Raw genomic sequence first — 24,629 nt, forward strand, 5'->3', positions numbered from 1 at the left:
GAAGGAATACTGTTAATCATGAATTCTATTATGTGGCAGGCGTTCACATAGCATGGTTGTACTTCTGTGCAGGAGGTGGTCCTTGTAGGGGTTTGTTTGGAGGCAGTCATTTTGGTTTCTGATTAGATTCCAAGAGGCTGAGCTTCTTGTAACTAGAAATGAGCTCTTGGATGAATTTCTAGAAGAAAAGTATTGCGATCTTCCAGACAAGCCAATGTGCTGGAGGTGGGAAATATAGCAATAATAATATAAATATACATATATATATGCACATAGGTTATGGCTCACTGATTCTTCCTCTGCTCTGGGAGACCGATGTTCCAAGTGCCAGCCATGGACCACTGACTTACAGAAGCCTATCTCAAAGGAAAGAAAGGAGCAGAACAAGAGAATTCCTGATTCTTTTTTTTTTTAAGATGTAAAGAAAATATTGGTATTAGTTAAAACTAATACCAAAATACTAAAAAATAGGTTGTTACAAAAAAAATAATACGAAGCATCAACATAATAAATGGACAGATGTCTGTAGTGTGGAAAAGTGACTGAAGCACTTGAAGCAGAGCTGTTTGTCTTGTGCTGATTTTGCAAGCCTAGAGGTAATCCATCGGTTTTATGCAGCTCTCTATACTGCAGATGCAATGCATGGAAATCATAGTGCCACTGCACAAGTCCTTACTAGCAGCTGGTTTCATTGCCAAATGATCACTGCATATTGATAATAAATTTTCTCTGTTCTGCATATAGCCTTCCCTGGGGTAGTGTGAAACTGGAACACCAAAATGATTTATGAAATGGAAACCTGTTTGAGAGCTCATACTAGTGATGGTTTGACAGTTGTTTGGCTTTGTTATTTTAAGCGTTTTATCGTGGTATCAGTTCCTAAAAAATAATAATAAAGGGGTGAGTGTGTGTGCACAGATATTGCCGCGGCAGATTCAAACATCCAATGTGTGAAGGTCCTGTCTTGGAAATTAATGGGTGCCAAAGAATTGAGCCTTGTGTGTGGATCTGTGGTAATTCCATTATGCGTGCAATGCTGTACTGAAAGAAGTGTTTCCTCTCTTACAAACAGTAATGAGAATTTGCAAGCTGTAACTGTTACTTGAGAGCTGCTTTCCATTGGGCCTATCTGTGTTTGTCCTGAAATCTGCATTTGGGGATGTGGAGAAGTTCGTTCTGCAGCCCTTGCTTTTGTGTTCTCACACGAGCCTTGCTCTCAGTGAGGAAGGGGGAATAGTATGGATGGTGGGCAGTCCCATGGAGCCCCGTAGGCAGGGATCCATCCTGGGGCATCCGGATAAAAACTCCAGATAACTTACTGAAGAGCTAATGTGTTTTGCAGACTAGACGCAAGGAAACAGCAGTTGTAACTTCTGTAAATGTGCCCTGGGGGGTTGAGATGTGGACTTGAGTGCTTTCAGAAAATTGAGAAAGCACTTAAAAAAGAAAAAGGAAAAAAAAAACATAGCAAGAAATGTGTGTTACAAGTAATCCATCCTTTTGCACAAAGGCAGAAAATTGCATCCATTGTGTCATGCAGGGCAGCCCTTAGAGCTAGCTCCAGAGCCCCCACAGACTGCAGAGCCCTTCCTTTCCTTGTGTTGGCGGCTGCCAGTGCTGGGCACAGGGTGAGTGGGGTGCTGCCCGGTGCCAACAGCCATGGGCTGGGCCAGAGCCTCCACCTATTTCCTGGGGGCCATCCCCCATGGTCATGGCCTTGCAGGGTAGCTGAGTGTCTGCTGACAGGGCTGGGCCCACTCCTGGGCCGATGTGGAAATGTGGAGCTGTTGGGTGCCATGTGGGTCATGTGAGCTGCTGCTGCTGCTACAGGGCTCGGTGCAGATAAGGATTAATGTTACACTGGGATTGATTGGGAGTTACTTCATTTGTTGATGTATCAGGAAATCAATTCACTGATGTAGTAGCTCGTGTGTTATTATTTTAATGCTGCTATTGCCTTCCTTGGGGCTCTGTATAATGAGATAGGAACATATTCCTAAAGGAAACCTTTTACATGTAGATCTGCACTAACAATGGTTGGAAGTGAATGTTGTTATATTTTGTAACAAAGCTGACTGTAAACAGGCAGACTTGACAATGTTTTCCAGTGACAGCAGCTTTCCTGGCTACTTTGGTATCAACATTTGGCATTATCTGGTTGCTCAGCTTGCTGCATTCTTGAATCATTTTCAGGAAAAAAAAACCTCCATAGGACTTGGATTTGGGAGCAGACAAAGATTCTTTCTGTGTGTCTTTTAATTATTTTTCTGTGCACACAGAGATGTTCCAGGAGGGTTGGTGCCCTCCTGGCAAGCGGAGCACTCTGAGAGCTCCCACAGGTACCTCTGAGGTGGGATCAAAGTGTCCCTGGGCACTGTCTGCATCCTGCAGCACTGCCACAGCTCACTGCAGTGGAGGCAAGTTCCTTTAGATCAGGTTAATTTGGGTTCCAGCAGCAGCTGTGGCTTGTCTGCAGCAGCTGCTTCAGAGTGGGTCAGGTAAGTCCTTACGTGCTGCACTCAGATGTGGCATTCCCTCTTTGCTGCATTTGAAACTAGTGAACTTCAATAAAACTGGGGAGGATGAAAGCTGAGAGAGAGCACCTTTGTAAGACCAGCTCTCAGCCTGTCCCTAAAATGGACAAGAACAGGACCGCACTTCCCCACACATCCAGCAGCATGTCACAGCCTGGTGAGGTGCCACCAGCTGGCAGTGGGCTCTGCGTTCCCACGTTGACATGAGTCACTCCGAGCTGATAAAAGCATTAGGTCTAGTCATAACTCGCCCCAGTAAAGGTTCACAATAGCTTCAAGAGACTGTCTGAGTCTGAGTTGCTTTCTGAGCTCCAGCTGTCAGTTCAGTGACAGCCAGGCTGTTCTGCACATTATCTATTTTACAGAATCGCTCACTGGTGAGCAGCTTGGAGTGAAGGCTTCATCTCCGTGATGTTGCTGGAGGTGCCACCATTGATTTCGGTGCTCCTTTTACCCCTGCATGTCCCCCAAATGAACATGTAGTTCAGGTCGCGATCGTGTCTGTGAGCACTGTAGGGGAGGCCATGGCCACTCGAGGCTGGTGCTTCAGGAGGAGATGGGCCTTGGTCTCCGAGAGTGTCGCTGCCTGTTTGCTGCCAAAGACAGAAGCCTCCTTTCAGCCCTTCTGCTTCGTGTTTTGGCCTCTCTCCCATTGCCAAGAATATTTTTACTCTGCATCAGGAGAAAATGAATTCATGCCTTCAGGATTTGTACTCTTTGCTCTGTGCTGTGTGATAGCAACCCAGTGAGATGCACAAGTGGAAACTGCATTAATGATTGATAAAAGCTGAGAGCTGTTTAAAATTTTTTTCCTGTTTAATGACCATCAATAATTTAATGCATTTACTGTATGTTTTTAAGAAATAACACCCATATTACGGGCTTGAGTTTAATAGGCTAAATGATTCAAGCTTCAAAAAATACCCATTTCCAGCATGAAATGTATCCTCTTTTTAATTGAGAATAAGACAGAAAAGTGGGAAATTGAGCTCACACAGCACATTGTGGGGAAATCAGTGTGGATGAGCAGGAGGCTGTGGGACTGGCCCTGGCTGCCCGCCTGGCCTTGTCCCTGTGCTCTGGGTCCTGAGTCCCCCCGAAACGCAGCTAGTTGGGCCAGGTTATCAGCGCCTTGTCACCTCGGTCACTTTGCGGGCTGAGCAGCATGGCCTCCAGACAAAGGGTTTCTAGTTCTACATTAAAGGGGAAAAATGAATGTTTTGTGAAATGATTTCTCCCCTCTCTCCTCGTTTCTTGGGAAGGGGGCAGATTTTTCAAGTGATGAGCATCTTCCCTCGTGCTTGGGTGCGCTGGGGTTGGTGTTTGCATAGAAAACATCTGGAATAAAATCTTACTAGTGCTGGGCATGCACCTTCTCTTGGTGGTTAAGAAAAAGTTTTGTTGGTGTTTTCATTATTGGCGGTCATTGCAGTTGAAGACTGATAATTAAGTGCATTTATGTGAATGGTGCTTTTGTAAACCTAATTTTTCACAAGGACAAATATTCACAAGGACCATTTTGAGAGTTTTTTTGTGACACAAAGCAGATGGGGAAATATCTGTGTATACATGTAAGCTGCAAAATGAATTATGTAAACACCTCTAAATAAAAATGCAGATGTTCAATACATTTGGCATTTGAATGAAACCCATTCAAATTTAATAAGAAGTGTGGTTCTTGTTTAGGAGTTGTATTTCGTATAAATAAAGCACAGTTTTTATACTTGGACATCTGTTGATGGGTGAATCTCATAGCTTCCTTAATACCTGGGGAAATCAAGGGAAAGCTTGAATCTGTGTTTTGATTCATGCTTACCGTGTCTTTATCCTCCAGCTACACTTCTCCAGCAATATTTTGATGACTTTTTGTGAATATTTCTAATAGATGTGAGAGGGAGTGCAAGTGCTTCCTCTTAGTGCAGATATCATCCTGGGGAAATAATGTTTGTATCTGAAGAAACTTGTTCCTCCACAAATACCCTCAGTCCAGGTGGGGGTGTTTACCCTATTCTGTGTGTGGAGACAGAGGTGCACACACACAGGATAGGGATATGCTTTTAATTAATCCTTAACTAAATGAGAGTTTCTTAATTTCTAGCTTGGTCTCTGTTGCTGCAGGAAGGTATGATGTTGTGTGCAAGTTCTATTTCATACTGCTTCTACCCCAAATCTAGTCATTAAAATAGAGATCAGAGAAGGAACTTGGCATGATGGACTGAGGCTCTTGGCTTCAAACCATGCGTTAGAGTCTAGCCTCAAGAGCTAGAGGTGGGGTGCCCTCAAGGGGTACTCAAAACAGTGGGCACAGATAGGGGGGGCCTGGAAGCACGCGCCCACAGCCTGGGCTGTGTCTGGCCCCATGGTCAGAGCCTTGTCCCCCAGTGCCATCAGTGGAAAAGGGGCTGGAGGTTGCTGTGTGACATGCAGCATTGTTCTAAGGGGCATTTTAACAAAGGTTGAGCAAGAATTTTATCGTAGTGGTAAGGAGTATTTTCATCTTTTATTCTTAACTTGTTTGTTTTTCTGCGGGGAGAAATGGAGGTTACTTCTTCCTCAGTAGATATTCATGGAATAGTTATTTTATTAGATGAAGCCTGGAAGAAGAAGTTGAAAAAATAAACAGAAGAAAATAGCATTTTTTTATTGCAATAGAAACTTGACCTATTTCTATTAGCGCACACTGAGTGAGCATGTATTTTACCTGAAGGAAAGTAGCCACTTGGAAAATGAAGGCTGAAGAACCTAGAGCAGACTGGTTTTTGTCCCTCCGAAGTGTGCAAGCTGGTGATGATGTACTATTTATTTTTTTTAACCCTGCTTTGCCTTATGTTATAGCACAATGTGCGTTTTGGGGCATGAGAGGGTTGCTGTTGTGTATAATGAACTAAGTATAATGATCTAATTCTTTTCTCTAGTTCTTGTGATAGAGGTAATAGACATAAGAGATCTAGGAAATCCAACAAACCCAAACGTGTTCCAGGCTGGCTGGCCAGTGGGGCCTCCCTTTAGCAGGGCAGCACCCCAACTGCCATTGTCCCCAGCTGGGGAGTGAGCTCTCCACTACCCCATGGTCCAGGCTGGAAGCGAGGGGAGCTACTTTCCCAAAACTCATATTTTCTGAACTTAGAATGTCTTGAAGTCAGTTAAATTAATGATTAGATCTTATGAATGATCTTTTAACTGTGAGACGTGGACTAGCTTTAGTGAATATCTGAACGTATGTTTCTGTCATGCACCAAGAGGAATGAATTTGGCAATGATCGCTTGGAAAGAAGGGTTAATTTTCAGTCAAGTTAGCAGTTCAGAACAGCTTGTCCAGTTTTTACCTTGGGTTTGAGTATTGCTCAGAATCATAACTTGTGGTATAAGTACAATGAAAAGCCATCTCTGGCTGAGGGAATTATGGGTTGTTTTTATTAAGCTAGATATAAGAAAGCATCTTGGCTGAATCTGCTGCAGGAGTTGACTCACACTCCATATGAGGGTGTTTGTCTTAACATATGCCTCTTTGCTTATCTGCTGTTGATGTCAACGATTTGTTGGGTTCCATGCCGTGTTTCCCAGTTTTATGTTTGTTTCCTTCTCATACTAGCTGTATACCCAAAACATTTTGACATTTATCTTTTACAGATTATCTCTGGTCCTGCCAGAAACTTAGTCAAGTCTCGTGGTACAGTAAGCCATTTCGCTAGGTTTCTCCAATTGGATTTTGACTTTTAGGTAATGCGTTACTTCACTTCATCTTACTTTATATTTTTATTGCCTGAGGATCTGAGAACAGAACAATTTCACTTTCTTTGAGTGAAATGATGTCTGAGTCAAAACTACATCGCGAAGTGGTACTTGTGACAGATTTCTGTCTTTCTGAGGGTGCTGTTAATAAACTTTAGAGTTTTGCACTTAGACTTCTTTTTTTTGCCACCTTGATTTTATGTTTGACTAAAAATATGCTTCCTCCAAGCCTTGTACATTGACTTAATTTTTTTTCTCTTGGCAGTATGAGGATGAAAGTGTAAAATTTTAAGCACTTGAAATGTAACCAATGTATCAACTCCTAGCAGACTTTACCTGACTAGTGTCAGGGTCTCTCTTGGCAGTGAGAAAAACACTTCCTAAGGCATCATTTTGATAATAAAAAGGAAATGATGTAAACCAGATAGAAAACGAGAGGGTGTTTGGGGGCTGTAGCTTTAGTGACCTGGTCTGTGTGGAGCTGCTCTGTCCGTGTTGTGTGGGAGGATGTTGGGAGCAGCTCACTGAGGACCACTTCTTGCCATTCCTTCCCACAGTGGGTTGGAGCACACTGCCCCCTCTTCAAGAAAGGTAATGAATGGCCTGAGTGCTGCTGCTGTGGGCTTCTGTTTGCACAGCACGCACAAAGAGCGCTGGAGTCTGTCAGGGTAGGGGTGCCTAGGAGGGATGTAGGACAGGAAGGAAATAGAATTAGCCAGAGTAGGAAGGTTCACCTTCAGGGAATGGGCTGGGGAGGCAGAGCTTTGAGCAGGTAAATGTTATATGTCAAGTTCCCTTCTGCGTTGCTAGATGTTGCAGGACCTATTTATGGTGAGTATAACAAAGCAGAATAGGCTTTGAGTTGCTAATCTTGTTCTTCCTCTGCTTAGTGCATGTTTTTCCTGGTTTTTGTTTTTTTTTTTCTTTCTCTGATCTTTACTTAGTTTTTCATTGTTTATTTACACTGCCACTGTTACTTCATGAATTCTTTAAATCATCGCCTATCTAGAGGCGAATCTGGACAGAATTATTCTTGCAGCTCTAAGTCTTGCTGACAGGAGGAGAGAAGAGCAGAGCTGTTGTCCCCTAGAGAAATGCAGGAACTGTGGCCATTTGGAATTGGACAGACGTGGTCGGCTTGGAGGGAGATGTTTTTTCTGGAAGTGCCGCATTTTCTGTTGTTCTGCATCTGTTGGGCCCCTTGTGTGGAATCGCTCTGGGGAGACCAAGATCCTGTGTGCAGTTCTGCGCAGTAGCAAGCAGGATAATTGTCCTTTGGGGGATGGGGAGGCGTGCGGGAATGTGGCATAAACTCTTTTTAATATTTTGAGGACTTACATTTGGATTTTCTGTGGGGCAGAAACGAGTAGAGTTTTCTGTGTGAGTATGAGCTAACAAAATGTGATGGAGAGCAGACTGGATGTGTTTCTCTTTGTTCATTCCCTGTGGAAAACCCTGAGTGGATTGCCATTTCCTCAAATACATTAATGGCTTGCATGCATCCTTCCACTTGATTTGCCTGCCTTTCATCAGAGGCAGGTACTGGAGGTAGGGAGGGGCCCATTAATTCTGTGTATCTGTAAGTTTCCGTAAATTCGTGGTCAGAATGGGGTAAAGAGTATCTGAGATACAGTCTGAGGTGAGGGATTGTGGTTTATGGCAGTGAGGCAGGAGAAAAATGGATTCCTAGATGTTATCTTTCTTCACAAGAAGGCTCTTCGGTTTCCTTTCCCATCGTTCTGGCATTTCTTTTTTTTTTTTTTAATGAAAGATTCAATATAACTGGACTCGATGTTGTTCTAGGACAATGTTGTTTTAGGAAGAATAGTAACTGTAAGAGGAAGAAATACAAGTTATGATTGGTTGCACATGTCTCATAATTCATAAGCACTTGAATGTCAGTGTATGCCTATATGTTCAGCATGCAAGTTGGAATTTGCCTTTTGCCAACTATTTTGATAGTAAAAGCTGTTCATTTGAATCTTTACAGACGTGGGTGTGAGCTTGACTGAAGCATGTTTACTTCATTAGATAGAATGAGGGCTCAAAAATATTTTTGGATGGGACTTCTTATCCCATTCTGGTATAGGTGAATCCACTTCCATTTTTTTTTAGTAGTAACTGACTCAGACTTCGTATCCACGCTTTCCTACGGTGATGATAGGAGGAGACAGGACAGCTCAAGCTGATACTTTAGGACGGGAGAGGAGAGGCACAGTAGCTTGTCCAAGGAGTTGTAATCTGTAGCCTTTTCACAAACAAACAAACAAAAAACCCTAATATTTATTTACTTCATTTTGTTTTTTCACCTAGGAAATACCATTGTGCTGAGGAGGAAAACAACACCCTGCTCCTTCCCCCTGGCTCCTCCTCCCCTTCTCCTTGCTGAATTAGAAGCTCCAGGAATGTTCTAATTGGCGGCGGCCTCTTCAAAAAGGTAAGAGGTAATGATGTGTTCTCAGAAGTACCTTGCCTGTTCGGCTCTTCTTGGAAACAGGGGTAATGTTAGAAGAAGCTAGTCTGTGTAGAGCTGAGACAAGTCTCTTGTTTAACATGGATTGCCCTTCTGCTGTCTTTAACAGTCTGATGCAAACGGAAGCTTTGTGCACTTCTTGCTCCACTTGTGGGTGCAGGGTACAGTCCCTCTGCAAAAACTGGAAGAGGAGATGCATTTTAAAAGCTCGCAGGGAACTAATAAATAATGTAACTGTTGTATTGCTGACTGGTTGAATCTTTTTCTGACTGTCAGCTTAGATGAGAAGACAGTGAGTTAGGTCTAGGGAAGTTGAGTTGAAGAACAGTGTCTCATAAGGTTTTCCTTCTATTATTACCTTTTTAACCTGTCTTCTCTGAGGTTTTCAGTGGTTTCATGGCTGTTTGTACCACTGGTGGATAAGATATGAACCAGCTGGAACACCAGCTCCAAATCAGAATGGTGTGTTTTATGAAGAGTCAGAGATCATCTGCATTTCCTCACCTCTCCAGGCTTTAAGTTTTGGGCAGAAGTGCAAAATGTGGTGGGTGAGAGTTCAAATGCAGTCTTTGTGGTGCCTCCTAAGCAATTAAGCATTGTAGTTATATCTGATGGTGTGATCCACAAGTAATCCATATCGTTCCTTCCACAAAATTTGTCAGGATATACAAAAGAGAAAAGCTTTGTTATGTGATTCATAGAGCAGAGTGAGATGCTTGTGCAGACTGAAGTGAGTTGCTGGACAAATTGCATATATGCTTTGATAGCAAACCTCGGTGTTTAGGTTATTATTTGCTCAGGAACTGAATGTAGTGCTTCAGGATGTTACTTCCCATTGTAACTTTGCATTAGAGGTAAATTCTTATTGTAGTGGAGGCAGTGTCTCCTGTTTAGGCCTCAGCTGGTGCAGTTCAGCTTAATACCTTAGCATAGCACTGAGAGGGGGCTTATGCTAACTTGTCTAGTTTGGGAATATGGGAGGCCAGTGCATGATGTACGTTTTTCTTCCAGATTTGCTCTGTGGTGCTAACCTTTGTGAGGGGCTTGGGGAGACATTGCAATGCAATAATGTCTTAAATTGCACCAGTGAGATTTGTCAGAGTTCGTTTGTCAGACGCCTCAGACTAAGTACACTAACTTATAAAGGATAAGCTGCAGACAGGTAATGTGCCTCGGGATGCTCTTTCTCATTCTCCATCTCATTCTTGATGGTGCAAAGCCAAACTAAGTCTTTATTGAATGGCCGCCACCAGCTGCCTGACTACCTTCAGCAATAAAGCTAATGACCTAATGGGCAAATGTTTCTTGGAGACCTTCAGCTGAAATGGAGACAAGGAGAAAGGTACAGACCAGCTAAAGGGTTCTCAAGGAGTTCGCAATTTCCCCAGGGCCCCGTCTGCGTAATTACCTGTCTATTGCTTTGTCTCCTATCTTTTAATGCAGGAGGAGTGTCAGACTCCAGGCTGCTAATCTTTGTTACTATGGAAAGGCTGTTTACACTCCTCTTCTTTCACTTCAGAAATGGCAATCGCTGGTCCTCAGCTGGTTCCCCGAATTTAACTTAAAAACGGCTGATAGCTTTTCTCCTTGGTGCCAGACTAAATAATGCAGCTGACTGTGCTGTCACAGGCAGGCATTGCCTCTGCCACTGTGGTGTGTTGTGAGGAGGAGCCTGCAGAAGCTGCTTGGTGGCTTTTGAACCTATTTTCTTCCAGACAAGTGAAGGGCTCTGTAAAACTCTTTTGAAATGCACAATCTTGGGGCACACTGAGACGTGGGAGCCTTGGCTGAGCTGCAGGTGCGAAGGAAGGCTGTTGTTAAGATTCATAGCTCCAGCTGAGTTTTTGTACAGTTACTGAATGCCTTCAAAATCCCTGGGCTTGGGGCTGAAGGAAGCAGACTCTGCAAGCGGCTTTGTGGGACCGTGGACATCAGCTGCTGCTGCTGCCTCCCACCCAGCACGTGTCTCACATGATGATTTGCAGCAGAGGCAAGTGCCTCCATTCCATTTATTGGGCTGCATGCAACCTCTCTGTTGCCACTTTGGCTGGAGATAGCTCTTTTTCCCTCTTACACAGCACTGGAAATTTAGAGGGGAGTCCTCACTTACTGCTCCCTAGCACACAGTTCCTGAGTTGCACCATCAGGCAGACCGCCCCCGCTCTCCTTTCAAGGACAGCAAGGTGAGGGAGGCCATCCGTGCGTAGCATGTTGTCCCCTTTGGGGCTGCTGTAGCAGCTTGCACCCAGGAAATGTGTGCTGTTTAGCCCCTTTGCAATACCTTTGTCAAATTGGCTTTAACTGTCTGCAAATGTATGGTGTTTAAGCAACAGAGTCTGTATTATCAAACACCATCATGCAGTCTGTATTCCTTGAGGTGAAAGGCTTGCAGAGGAAAGGCTGCTGTGATAGTGACATTGGAGAACCCAAGCAAAAGGAAATTGTTGCCTGTGTGTCACACCAGAGCAGAGGCAGGAAAGGTGGGGACAGGGAGGCTCCTGCCCCTATCCAAGTGTGGAATGGGAACAGAAAAAAGGGCAGGGACAGGGCAACAGTGAATCAGGTTGGCTGGTGGCCTGCGGATTGCTGCATTGTTTGCTGCACTTAATGCTGGGCTTTCCTCCCTGTCTTTAACTAAATGTGTACAGCAGTTGTTTTCAGGTTTTTGTTCCTTGAAAGAGCAACCGTATCGCAATTCAGATGGCTTCAGAAATTGTGTGCTGATTTTGAAAGAACTTTTGTCCTCATTATTCCTCCCCCTCCTCCCCTTTTTTTTTGCCCTCTCATTTGTATCAACCTGAGCCATCTCCAAAGGAAAGGTGACACTGCTGCCTGCTAGCATTTCAGGTGGCCAGGCTGGCTGTTAGCAGCGTGCCTCTAACAACCCACCTGCCTGTGGGAAACTTACCCTCTTTGTTTGTATTCCTCTTTTCATATATAAATCAAGGTCATAACTCTTGAGCTCTCACAGAGCATTTCAACAAGGTATTTGTTTCAAGTCCCCCCCCTTTTTTTTAACTCAAATCCTTTGAGAAGTTTTGAATTAGGATTTCTCATTCATTGGTTGTACTCAGTAAAATGTAAAACGTCAGTTTTAAATGCACAGAGTTTCAGATGTAATGAACTTGTTTCTTGCTGGGCTGGTGGGGTGCTTGTGGGGGCCGGCTGCAGCCCACCCCCTGCCACGCAGCAGTGGTTGCCAGGGCTGTGAGGGAGTTCCCTGCTTTGCCTGGAGCTCTGCAGGCCTCTGTGAGGAGCTGCGGCTGGAAGGGCTGTAGGAGCGCAGCTCGGCAGCCTGTGGGATGGGGCTTTGGGAAGGAGCCTGTGGTGCTAATCCATCACTAGTGGCTGAAGGTAACAAAGCCCAGCTCACGGCTGTTAGCGTGGGTGACAGATTTTGGTATGACTTTTGCTTACGTTGTATGTTCCTGCTCAGTTAGGCTGAGTATCACTATGTAGCCCTGCACTAATGTCATGTCAGATGTGAGGCAGGTCAGTGGGAAGCCGCATGTTGTAGGGAAATTTTGTCCAGAAAAGCCTGTACTGATTTGAACTCACTAAGTAAACTTGTACTGGGAAGGGCTTTGTAACATGTGGTCTGAAATGTCTGGGTCTGGTGCTGATGGCCTTGAAAGCCAGATGAACTGCATCAGTGACTCCCAGTCAGTTAGTGCGCCGCGTGTGATGCAAACCAGACCTCCCCTTGGTGCCTTCTCACATGCAGGGCTGTCTGGTTGGACCATGAGTTTCAGGCTTGTGTTTAGGTTATCAGCTGTAGAGTATAAGCATGCTCTTTTCTTGAAAGAGCCACTGTTTTCAGTAATTTCAGTAGTGTTTAAGGTATAGTTTCCCTTGATGGAGCAGGAAGTGAGACCTGTGTTTTAAGGTGACCCAGGCACTTTGATCTCCCCCTCTCCTTCTTCTCCCGCTACTCTTCCCTCAAACCAGAGCCCGCTATGATTTTAGGCCTAATGATCCTCTCCGTGAACGTTTTTGCTAAAGAAGGGATGCTCTCTTTTGAGGAGGAGAAAGGGGGAAAAGGGAAGGTTTTCTTCAGCTTCTCAGGAACTTTTGGATATTCGTAAAATCAATTGAATAGAGACAAAAGTAAGGCATATGAAGAAAAACACTGTTTGCCAGCAAAATGAGCAGCTCTCTAATTTCAGTCTTCAGACGTTTGGCTAAAAAAGAGTAGCATAAGTTTTTTGCTGCTAGAAATTGAGAATTTGGCGGTCGTATGCAACTGTAAAATCTGCAGGCATATATTGTAGCAGAAGCTGTCTTTATTCCTATACAACACATGGTGTTTGGCGTGGGAGAAAGTTCTTTGCTCTCTAAGGAAGTCGAGGATCTGGATGGAACTGACGGCCGTTTGTGCTTCATATTTAAAGCTGTGTTTTATTCAGGAAAAAGCAAATTGATTGTGTGGTCTGATGGTGCTGTTTTTGCCCCTTGTTTCCAGCAACTCTCAATGTTTACCTGGCTCTTTCTTCTTTCCAAAGCCCGTGGTCATAACAGAGAAGCAGAAGTTATTAATCCATACATTTCAGTGGGGAAATTGAGCCTTGGATGAGTTTGAGCTGTGGGACCTTTCCTTTCTTACTCTTCCGTAAGAGCATTTGTGGTATGCTTGAAGTGTACGGGGGGCGGGAGGGGTTGACAATCCAAATGGCCCAATAAAATATTGTTGGTACAGGGAGAACCGAGAATCAAAGGAAAAGGATGGAAGTATGCAAGTGGTTCACCAGTGTCACATTAATAAAATCCTCAAATCAAGTGCTCATTCACTTTAACCAGAGGTTAATTAATCAGAGTGAGTAGATAAAATGATAAGCTGCTTTTAATGAAGTGAAGCAGCTTTATTAGCAGTAAGCAAAATGCAGAATATTTGGTCTCTGGCACATGTGGTTTGGATGGGGACTGTGGTTTGCCACCAGCTGTGGAGAGCAGTAGCCTTTTCTTGCTGTGCTCCGCGGGCAGTGCTGTGTGTCTGTAATTCTGTGGCCAATTCAGAATGCAGGAGATGAAATCAGATTAGAAGCAGGTATAAAATTTAAAAACAAGAATGTTCCTTATGGATCTTATTGTGTGCTAGTTCAGTATTTACCGACTGTCATACTTAGGACTTTGGTATTTTTCCTTGCAGACAGCAGACTTTACACAAGCACAGCAAGGAAGCAAAACCTGTGTGTGGCTTTAGGAAAGCGGCCCTTCTAGAAAGGAAGCAAGATGATCCTGCCTGGGAACTGCTAGCATAACCCCATAGCTGTCAGCAGCTGTCTGCAAACCTGCAGCTTACGGTCAGAAATGCTCCAGGGAGGCACTACCTGTGTCTTTCATTCAGGTGGAGGGCCGAGGCTCACCTGTCACTGGCTGTTAAGCTGAAGCAAATTTGCTTACTCTTGTTCAAACGATCTTCTGTCCTCAGTGGTGCCTCTGTGCCGCTGCTGTGTTCCCCAGCATCTCTCTCGGAAAGCTGTAGGAGCTGTCGATGTGCTGCAATGTGCATGGCACTGCAGGGCTGTAACTGCAAATACCCATGGAGCTGTAGACTAAGTGGATGACAAAAGGATTGCACATTTGTGAAGAGGCAAATCTCTGGAATGCTGGAGTCAGTGCTGGGCTAAATTAAATCAGCTCAAATATCGGCGCTTCAGCTTGAAATTAACATGACTACCAATAAAGATCCTTTTCAAAATGCAACTCAAAATAGCAGTTTGTTCATGGAATCACCTCACAGGCAAACCCCTTACAAATTTGTCGCATGGTAAGGTTACTTCATTAGTTTGGACTGGAGGAGTTCTGCTGGTAGGCTTGATGTGACTTCATGATAGGATGCTGGCAAGTAAATCATGCGCTACCTCACTCTCCCCCTCCCCAAGCCCTTCTGTAACAGAGCCCACTTTCCACCGCCATTCAAGTGCCAATGCCTTCACCTCAGAAGGAGCTGACAGTTCCCTAGTTCAGCAGTGTAAGAGGTCTCATGTGCTTAAGTGAAATGAGAATGCTGCTGTGGCGGGGACCTCTCAAAAAGCTTGAGAGTAGTATGGGGAAAAGCTGCTGAGATCCTTGAAAGCACACTGGCAGTTTTTGCCTTTGCCGTGAAATGAACTGGAAACAAACTTGTGAAGGAAAAGCTGCTGTTCAGGTGAAGTTGTGGTCACCGGCTCCAGGAACTGTGTTCTGCTTCTTGTTCTCTGTAGGAACACAGCATGCTATTCTTATTTGTGCAACTGCAGTTGCTTATACTATGCATTGAATCCGTATTAGGCTTTTTGTTTGGATTTTTCTTTACAACAACTTTTTGTTGCAAGTCTCAAAATTTCAGAAGTACAACTTCTGGGTATGTGAAACAGGAAAAAATTGTGGCCCTTGCCTTTATACTGAAAAGATGAGGTTAATCTAGCACCTTCTGAAAACCTTATAAATATTTGACTGTCTATTTGGCAGTACTGTTCAACTGGTTAATGCTTAACGTGAGTGTTCCCTGAAGCACATAGCATAAGTTGCTAGGGTCGCTAGGCTCACAGTGTGTGCAGCAGTTCCATCTGAAGATGTTTGTCCAGCACCGCCACCCCAGGATGTGCACGCAGGAGGAGGCAGCTGGATGAGAGCTGTGCTGGCTCCAGGCAGAGCCAGCTGAGCGCGGTTCAGTGGTGGTGACGTTGGTCTGAGCTGTTCCAGCTGACTTTCTCTGCCCTGATGCTTTTGCTGGTCCAGCACCAGTGTGGTAATTAATCCCTGACTTCCGAACGCTGGTGAACAACTAATATTGAGCTCTAATAGTCTACTGCTACCTAAGAATATGGAAGACTATTGTGCATATGTAGAAATGGGACTAGAATGGGTCACTGAGGAGGAGTAGCCTATAGGTCAGTGGAAAGTCTGGAATAAAGCATCTTAGAAATCTAAGACATTGTAGCTTCTGGTACCTGTCATAGCTTGCTTTTAAAATATCCCCTTTTTGCATTGTATTGCTGCAATTTTCTGAAAGATTTTCTAGCAGTGGGAAGTTAGCATACAGATTAAAAGGAAGAATGTTTGCAGCTTTATGAACAAGATGAATGAAGGTTTCCTTTTTCATTTTAAGTGAACTAATCAGAGCAAGACAGCTTTTGCTTTTCTGATGTGAAGACTGCTCATTCATAACATCGTACCACTTCAGTCCTTCCAAGTGGTAGGAGGCTTAAATGTCACTGCAAATGGGAGGACATCCTTTCAGAGAACCTCAGTACCTGAAAGGACCTGAAGCATTTTAAAAATAAGAACCCTTAGCAGCTAGTTATTTAAAACAACAACAACAAAAAAGCTATAGGTGAAATGTCTGTATCGTATGGTAATTGTACCCAATCCTGCTGTCAGATGAGGATCCCAACAGTCTGTTGGTCTGATTTAGAGATGAGCACGGGATAGTCCAGTAACTGCCAAAAGTCATTGCCGCACCTACTGCTCCGTTAGATGGAAATCAGCAAGACCATGATGATTGGAAAATTAACTTGTTACGTGGCATTAAATCCAACCCTTTCCGTAACTGCATTTATTTGCTTATTTAAAAAAATCCATTTGTTAATTTCTGGTAATAGCTTAATAGTCTAAGACTGTTCACCCAATCTAGAAAGCTATGTAGGCTTTAAAAATACTTAGAGCCACAGCCGATTTCCAGAGGAACTGCCTGCCTGCATTGGCATTGGTGAATTGATGAAGGAAAAAAACACCTCATAGATAGAGGAACAAAGCATTCCTCTGTCTCCAGAGCACATATAGAGGATATTAATGTATCTGAAGGTGTAACTGAGAGTGGTGTTATCTGGTTGTGTGACACCGTGCTGTCCCTTGGTGGCTGCTAGAATTTTTTTTTGGCTTTTGGAATTCCTAACAGTCTGGACCTGACATAAAAAGATCGTGTGCATCAGTGGTTAGGAGTCAAAGACTTCGGTAGTTGCGCATGAGTCCCCAAATTTTTGATTTCAGAAGACTGGAAATAGTTGCATATCATGTTGGCAGATTGCAGTTCTGTTTTATTTTTTAATTTTCTGAATCTGAAACAGGATATTTCCTTTCAGACACCGTTAGTGCACCTCAGTTAACTGTGGCTACTTTATACCTTATGTCAATAACTTGGTAGGAAGTATCTTTTAATTATCAGTAAAACTGTTTTGATTTAGTGTGACATTTCCCTAGTAACAGATTTCCAAGAAGTTAGCCTTTGCCTATGGTTAGTATTTCAGATAAATTCATGACTAAGCAAGAGTACTGCCCTAGCAGTGGTGATGTTCAGCTGGATTTGGTGGTCCATGTTGATTTTTGAAACCATTCCTCACATACCGTGTAGAGTGATATTTTATGTGCTGATTCATTACTTTGCCAATTTGTAGAGAGTTTAGAGTTGTCTATCTTCTTGTCAATGGAACAAGCTTTTGTGGTAGGTAATTTTTGATTACATAAGATCAACTTTGAAAGTAAAATATTTTCTTCATTTGACAAAAATGTTTCGGGAGAAAATGGGTGATCAAGGAGGTGCTTGTGCTGGGAAATGTGGATCCTGCTTTGCCTCCCAAGAAGGAGGCTTGCCTTCTCTCTGATGGACTCCCTAGAGAAGGCTTGAGTATGTTTGACTCCTGTAATCCAAAGAAGCCCCAAAGGAAGCCATTGGAGACACTAAGAGAAAAATGGCATGTCATCTAGATACAATGTGAGCTGCAGTCAGAGGACCGCAAACATAATTCCTGCACCCTTGTGATGTGCTAGTGGGCAGACACGTCTGTGGGCACCAGCTGACTTACATAGGTGTGTGTCCTTTTACAACAGGACACAGCAGTGGAAAAGAATATCATTCCTTGCAACCTGTTAGCAGATGGGGAATTAGATGCAGGCAGTGGCTCTGCTGAAGGACTGCAGCTTCCTATGAGCTCAGCTCGGATTCGAGTGAAGTCTAGCACTTGCTTCCTGAAAGCGTTTGGCAAATGCCATTATGAAATGAAAGTCAGCTGGGCCACTACAAATGTCAGCCCGATATTTCTAGCTGAACACATGGATGCACAGAAAAACAAAGTTATTTCCCTGCAGTCCCCCATCAAGCAAATGACATAACTGGGAACAGAACTGAGATATCCTGGTGTCCGTTCCCCTTTTACAATTACTAAACAGCACTTTCTTCTTCACTGTAAACATGAATTGAGCCAAATGGCATGCACAATTAGCTTTTTTTTCCAGAAAAGCTGACAGGGGAGAGGGAAGGATGAGGGGAAAAAGAGCAATGATGGGGGAAGGGAAAGTCATTCAGGGACAACTGTACCTGCTGGGGGCACAATTTAATAAGGAGCGAGGGGTGGAGGAAGCAGCCCCTGTTCCAGATGTATTGTTATCTGCAGAGTCCCCTATCTGGAGCTGCTGCAAAAGATTTAATGCAAATCTGAGACCTCTGCCATTGTGTGAGATAGATTAGGGCTCATTTGCATTCTTTTTCCTGTAATAATTACCTAGCAAGGAGTGCCTGTTACCATTAGCGTCTTTCTGTTTGCCTGTGATAACACCATCAGCCACCTCTTCTCCATGGATTGTGGACACTGAGGAAGGGCGATGGGCCAAAAAAAATTCTGTTGGAGAGAGTCGTAGAAAAATGTGAATGCTGAAAGATTGAAATGCAGATAACTGTAGCAAAAACCATCACATACAGCTGGAGAATCGCTGAGCTGAAGAGTAAAATCAGTATCAATCCACGATTGAGGTGGATGGTTTCAACTAACCATTCAGTACAGCCAGCACATGATTTTAGCCAGGCTTTATCTGTGGTGCTTCAGTAGTTCTGTCCTGATTTTGGTATGGGCTCAAATTCTTTTCCAATTAGCTCAGTTGCAGATCAGTGTTATCAGGATGAACGTTAGTGGTCTCAAGGTGTGATGCATCAGAAATTCAGGTAAAATTGAGCAAGCAGTGCAACTGAGGGTCCTGGAACTCTAGTGAGGCAGTTTTCCCGACCTAAAAATAAAAGCAGTATTTGTTTTCCTGCTGTGTTTGTTTATTTAGGATGGAAGGAGTTAAATAAAAGAAGAAATGTGACTAAACTTGGACGGCTGAGGATGCTAAAATGAGCGATTCCCTCTGCACGCGCAGCAAGAATACCAAATGCTAGTGCCCGGCAGTTTCTGTGCTGGCCCTTCACTCTTCCTGTTGGTTTTTAGAGGGCCTCACATATGTAAGTGTAGTTGGCATACAACTGCATTTTCCAGCATTTAGCCCGTGCTATTGGATTTACATTTTACAAAGGTTCCTTTTTGTTTCTTTCCTCCTCTGATTCACAGTAGGAATACTTTGTTTGTAAGTGAGAAAACAAGGGATCTCGTTATTTCTCAGTGAAATCCTAACCAGTTGAAATACTAAGATAGGAAGGTCCATTAACGTTATAGGCAGTTACGCCGCCTGTCTTCTGGCAATGGGCTCTGCAGTGCTGCATTGGATAATAAAAGGATTATATTCAAGGGTGAGCAGGGCTGACATTTTGTGTGTAACAGGACCTTTCCCAACTAGCAGTGGGCTGCAAATGGAGGCACAGGTCTGCAAGCAAGTAGCTAGCCTGCTCTTTTGCGAAATCACTTCTGCCTGTTTGTTTCTTGTTTATTTGAGGATTTTCTTTAGCTGTTGGTAGCAAGAGGAAGCAGCACTTAAAAATGTCAAGATATTTGAACAGGGCGAAGCTGTATCTTCCATGATATCACTAAATGCTTGGTGTTAACCAGAAGTCGTATCACTACAAACAAATAGAGGAAATGACAGGGAACTACAAATGTTGTTGACATATTTCCTATGTCTGTCTTTTTTTCTCTCTTTTTTTGCTCACTATAATAATGATAAAGATCATAAACGTGACAGGTACACAAACATAATGGGAAATGAAATTTAAAAAAAGCTTGAAAGCACACTTTTCTTAAAGAAAATAAGTGCATATAATTCTAAATATGAGCTGGAGAATGCAAATATGTTTTATTTGGAAGAAGCAGTTTAAATCTTTTGTTCAGCTTCATACCTTTTTCTAGGAGGAAGAAATACAATTTGGTGCCTGGCCAGTTCTGTATAATTCATGTGAAGTTGTGCCATTATTGCATAGGAAGCAAACTGCAGTTGACGTAATTGGTAAGGTCTAATGTTCCCAGTGTTTTGAGAAGGAGAGGGAAGTTCTGAAGCGCTATTGGAGAAAATAAAGCTTGTGTGCATCCAAATGTGAGGTAAAACATAGCAACACATCTTCTCATGTGAATGGTTGGAGAAGGAATAATAATTAGAAAACAACACTTCACTACTTGAAAGATCCCACAATAGAATCTATAAAGTTGCATGTTTATATATATATATATATATAATCTGAAACTATTAAAAATGTTTTAAAGATATCATAGCTTCTTATGAGATGTGCATTATTTCTATTAATTATCTTACTCCATATGGCCCTCTCATTACTTAAGCAGCTTTAATAATTAATTTAGTACTGCCGCCACACGTATTTTCAATCCTTTATTTTGATTCCATAGCGATGTATTCCAAGTCATTTATATTCAAAACAGTAATCTTTTTGTCTTTAACCCACTGTATGTGTGGCTACATGAGTGATACGGAGTCCCCTTCATCAGGGAGGATGGAATTAGATTTCAAATCTCTTGCCTTCCTTACAGTTGAACTTGGACTTTGGAGCCCTTTGTTAAAGATCCCTATGAAGTCACGTGAACAGATACGGTTTTGTTAGAGAAAATGTCACCCTATTCAGCTCGCTCTCTCAGCAAGAGAGGCGTTGAAAGCTTTTGCCCTGCTTGCGCTTGGCGTGCCCGCGCTGGCACCGCTCACCCTGGCTAACTGGAGACAGGGGCCAGTCCCACCTAGCGGTAGGGAGGTTCTGCTTGGGCTGCATGCACGGAGGTACCTGAGCTGGTCTGGGTTGTTTCTCTGTGCCTCTGCATTTGAATGTAGATTTTAAGGTTACTTTAACATTTTTGTAAAATGCACTTCATGTCCTTTACTCCTTAACTGAAGTTCAAATACCCACTTGGATGATGATGAATATTAATGCATAGACATGCCTCTTAGATATGGGCATCCCAATGTGGTAACATAATCTGAGATGAGCAGGTTTCCAAAAGAATAATTAAATAAATAAGTAGGGAGGCTTATGTGTGCTGTACTCTGCGTTAACAAAGCAACAAACGACCTGCAGACTTGCAGTATGTTAAGCTATCCATCACAGAAGTGCATCAAAGGAGCGGTTGTTTGTTCTTTGGTATCTTTGGGTGGCTCTGGCAGACGTCAGGCAGCCCTTCCTGTTGTAATGCAGACCAGATGTGAACCATTTTGTAGAACGCTCCAGAGAAGTTTCTTTCCTAAACCTCTGGTAGCAGTGCCATACGGATTTCAGCTGCACTTTCATGTCTCACTGTGTCCCCTCCCTCTGCTTACATCCAGCTTAATGGCAGGAGGGCACTGGCTGAAAGACTTCTAACAAGGTCTTGCAAGCTTCCAGCAGTATGGCAGAATGATTATTTTCCCAAATATTGAAACGAAACATGGGTCAACATAGATATCCCCAAAAGTAGACTCAGGCACATGATCATCAAGTCATGTGGATACCTAAACTTATATAAGCGTAACTTACAACCCACACAATTTAAGAGAAAGGACATATTTTCTGCTGTCTTTTTATCAAAATGACAATTTATATAACATTATGTGAGTTAAAGGAATTTATGAAGCAGAATTCCAGGTTTGTTTTAACTTTCCTGTTTCTGCAGCCCTTGTCTTTCCATCTTCAGGCTAAATTTTCAATGCGGTTAGCAGAGCAGCAACTCAAGAGTGTGGAAAAATGTTCTGTGAGAAGGGTGAACTTGGAAGCATTGCAGAAAGCTGTTTTAACATTTATTGTTAAACTATTCACAAAATATTTCCTTTAGGTCCAGTCTATCCTAACACTGATGGCTGTAATCTGCAAAACAAATGCAGAAGGGAAGATTGGGCATTTGCACCCTGTTGCCCAGTGCTGCCCAAAGCAGCACCAACAGCTGTGCCCAGGCCTGGAGCTCAGCCCGGGGCAGCTGGCTTTACTGAATTAAAACGCAGAAGTCCATTTTCTGGGTGGAGTACAGTACAGATATACCCAAAGCCTGCAAAGATTAGTCTCTTCATGTGGTTTTGCGAACTTGAGTTTGTTTCTCTGTGTGTGTACAGCTCTGTTAGTCAAAGCCATGGTGCAGCCGCAGTGCATGTGGGTGTAAGTGCTTGGGGCTCCCCACGTGTTGGAGCCAGGTAATGCGGGACACCTGTGTGCATTCTGGGGTGTTACAGCAAGCTCTGTCCTCTTGACACAAACTACAAGAGCAGGTTGCTTTCTCCTGCTCGGACTGAAGGGTTTGTATCCCATGCTTGTGACTGGAACATGGTTTTGATCAAAGATCACAATCCGAAGCTGTGATGTTGTGTGAGTTATAACTCAGCCCAACAAAGCCCGCTGCCTCCCCTTGTCAAGCAGAGCGGGATCTGCTGGGTGCGTGAACACAGAGCAGGCACCATTATAAGCCAGGCAGTTTGCGGAGAATGAGGAAGCTGAGTGTGAGCCTGTGAGCACAGCTTGTGTACATATTTGTTGAAAGCTAATTGGCAACGCAGTTGCCTTTCAGAGTTGTTCTTTCACCTATCAGTAGAGCACAACTCTGGTACTTAATGTACTGTAGATTACGTAAACACTACCCTGAAATATTTGTACAGGCAATTAACTCTTGTTTTTACACTCCTTGGAGTTACAAATGGAATCCTACTGCAGAGCTTGGAATACTTCAGTTCAGAGCTGTATTTCATAATTACATTAAATAATGCTTTCATCCAACTGGCCAGCATTAAGATGAGAAAAGCAGGGGGTTGGTTGTCCTGCAAGGAGTTGGCGGTCTCTGAAATTCAGTATCCAAGAAACACTGACATAGTTTGTACCACGTTGTTGAGGAAAACTGATAGTCATAAGAATGTTATCTGGAGCAGACGTGCCTGCCTCCTGTTGGGATGTTATAGCCTGTTATAGACTGTAAATGCTTGCAGAAGTAACGTTGGTCTCTATTTTGCGTGGCGCGACATGGTCACTGATGAAGCGGTACAAGGCGTGCACGCAGTGTGCGATCCTGTTATCAGGACAATGTGCTGGCCCCCAGCTGGTCTGGTGCTGGCCACTCGGAAGATGCTTACATAGACACGTATTTATTTTTCCTCCCTTTTGCTCTTCTCAAGTTTTATCTTACAGACATTTTGTCCCTGATGAAATGGAGTCAGTACTCTACAATTTGTGCTGAACAATAAATCTAGGAAAATACAACCAACTGGCAACAAGTCTTAAAGCCAGAACTCCATCCTCTAGAGTTTATTCGCAAGCACTTGACCTAATGTGACCACGGACTTGAATAAAATGTTAATAGAGTTTGTTGCAGTTCTTTGCGTGACTTGCTGCCATGATAATAAAACAGCATTTGTAACATTGATGGCTGTAGCACACCAGTGCTTAGCAGAAGTGTAGTTAATATGCTCCCAGAAGGTGTGGTGAGCCTCAATTAGTTCAGCAGTGCTTTACGTATAATCAAACAGGCTAAAGGAGGTAGAAAATAAAACTAAATTAATCAAAACTCTTCTCACTGCTCACATATTGAGACTTCACAACTAGATGGGATTGCAGTTGATTAAAAAATAGTTCTTCAGAAAGAGGGAGGGCAGTACTTTGTAGAGCAATGCGAAAGTGCTAGTGCTCATGTCTATATGTATGTGGGATGCATACTGATGTCATTTTTTTGTGAGTGAAGGACAGCTGTACTTGGGGACTGTTGTTTTCATTATGGGGATAGCAGCCCACCTGCAAGTTTGGAGTTTCTTCTCTAAATGGTCCGAAACAATTGCTCCTGTATTTAGATAACTTTCTGTTTTCTAGTGGTTTTTTTTTTCTTTTTTCTTTTTTTCTCTTCACCTAGGAACCTTGCTGGCTTGTTTGGGTAGAAACAAAGCACATTTCAGGGAAGTTATCTGAGACCAGACTTTCCTCAGTCTTTTACAGATTTTACTCTTCCTCAGCTGCGTAGTAAAACATCCTGGACATAGGGCATCACAGTTCTGCTTCTTTCTACATCCTTTTATTTCCTTAAATTTTACTAAGAGTTCTTTCAGCTTTATCCAATTTTTACATGTGTGGAGTCGTGTTTTTTGGAGGGAAGAAGTAAGTGTAGAGAGCAGGTTGTGAAAAACCTAATTTCACTTACAGCCCCTCTTTCTGTGATGCAGAAACAAGCTAATGGTAACTATGGGTGAAGCCAAAAGAATGATGGAATTATTGATGATTTTTAGTAGAATCTAGAAGTTTCTTTTGGATCCCTACGAAGTCTACCGTGTCTGTAGAAAATTAAACAAAGACATCTGATGAAGCCAGAGACAGGAGCGTTGGAAATGCTTCCATCCAGTTGTTGTCTTCTTGAATTCCTCCATGCAGAAAAAATGGTCCTCACTGACATTCGTGACACTTGCTGAATATTTCTGGAGACCAAACAGTGGATGTGAGCACAGCAAGGCGGTGGGTGGTGCATTTCAGCAGTGGTGACACTGGGTCACCTCAGCTGGTGCAGATTTTTGTGTGTGGGATATGAGCTCTTGTTCATTGCTGGCAAAAATGCAGAGTTAATGGTGGAGACTACGTTGAATGGTAGCATTTTGGAGCTGGGAATTTGCTCCATCAAATACTGTTATTGTGCTCTTTGTATCTGTTGTAGTTTCCATGGAAGTAAATAGGAAGCATTACTTTGAGAGTGACCTATGTAAATCACTTATCTTACTTGAGAGAAAACACTCGTTTCATGTTTCTTTGCTGTAGAAATTTAAAGTACTTTGTG

At 43.2% G+C, this 24,629-nt stretch overlaps 1 protein-coding gene across 5 annotated transcripts in view; it reads left to right on the top strand.

The window, feature by feature from the left end:
• The window catches only part of ZMIZ1 (zinc finger MIZ-type containing 1), a 333,239-nt gene that overhangs the window by 37,930 nt on the left and 270,680 nt on the right, over positions 1–24,629 (top strand). For all 5 annotated transcript variants that reach the window (XM_021398381.1, XM_021398386.1, XM_021398384.1 and 2 more), the window contains exon 2: positions 8,580–8,703. The gene's annotated coding sequence lies outside the window, so the exon portion shown is untranslated. The remainder of the gene's footprint in view (positions 1–8,579; positions 8,704–24,629) is intronic.

Source organism: Numida meleagris, chromosome 5 (assembly GCF_002078875.1).
Source record: "Numida meleagris isolate 19003 breed g44 Domestic line chromosome 5, NumMel1.0, whole genome shotgun sequence".
Lineage (NCBI taxonomy): Eukaryota > Metazoa > Chordata > Aves > Galliformes > Numididae > Numida > Numida meleagris.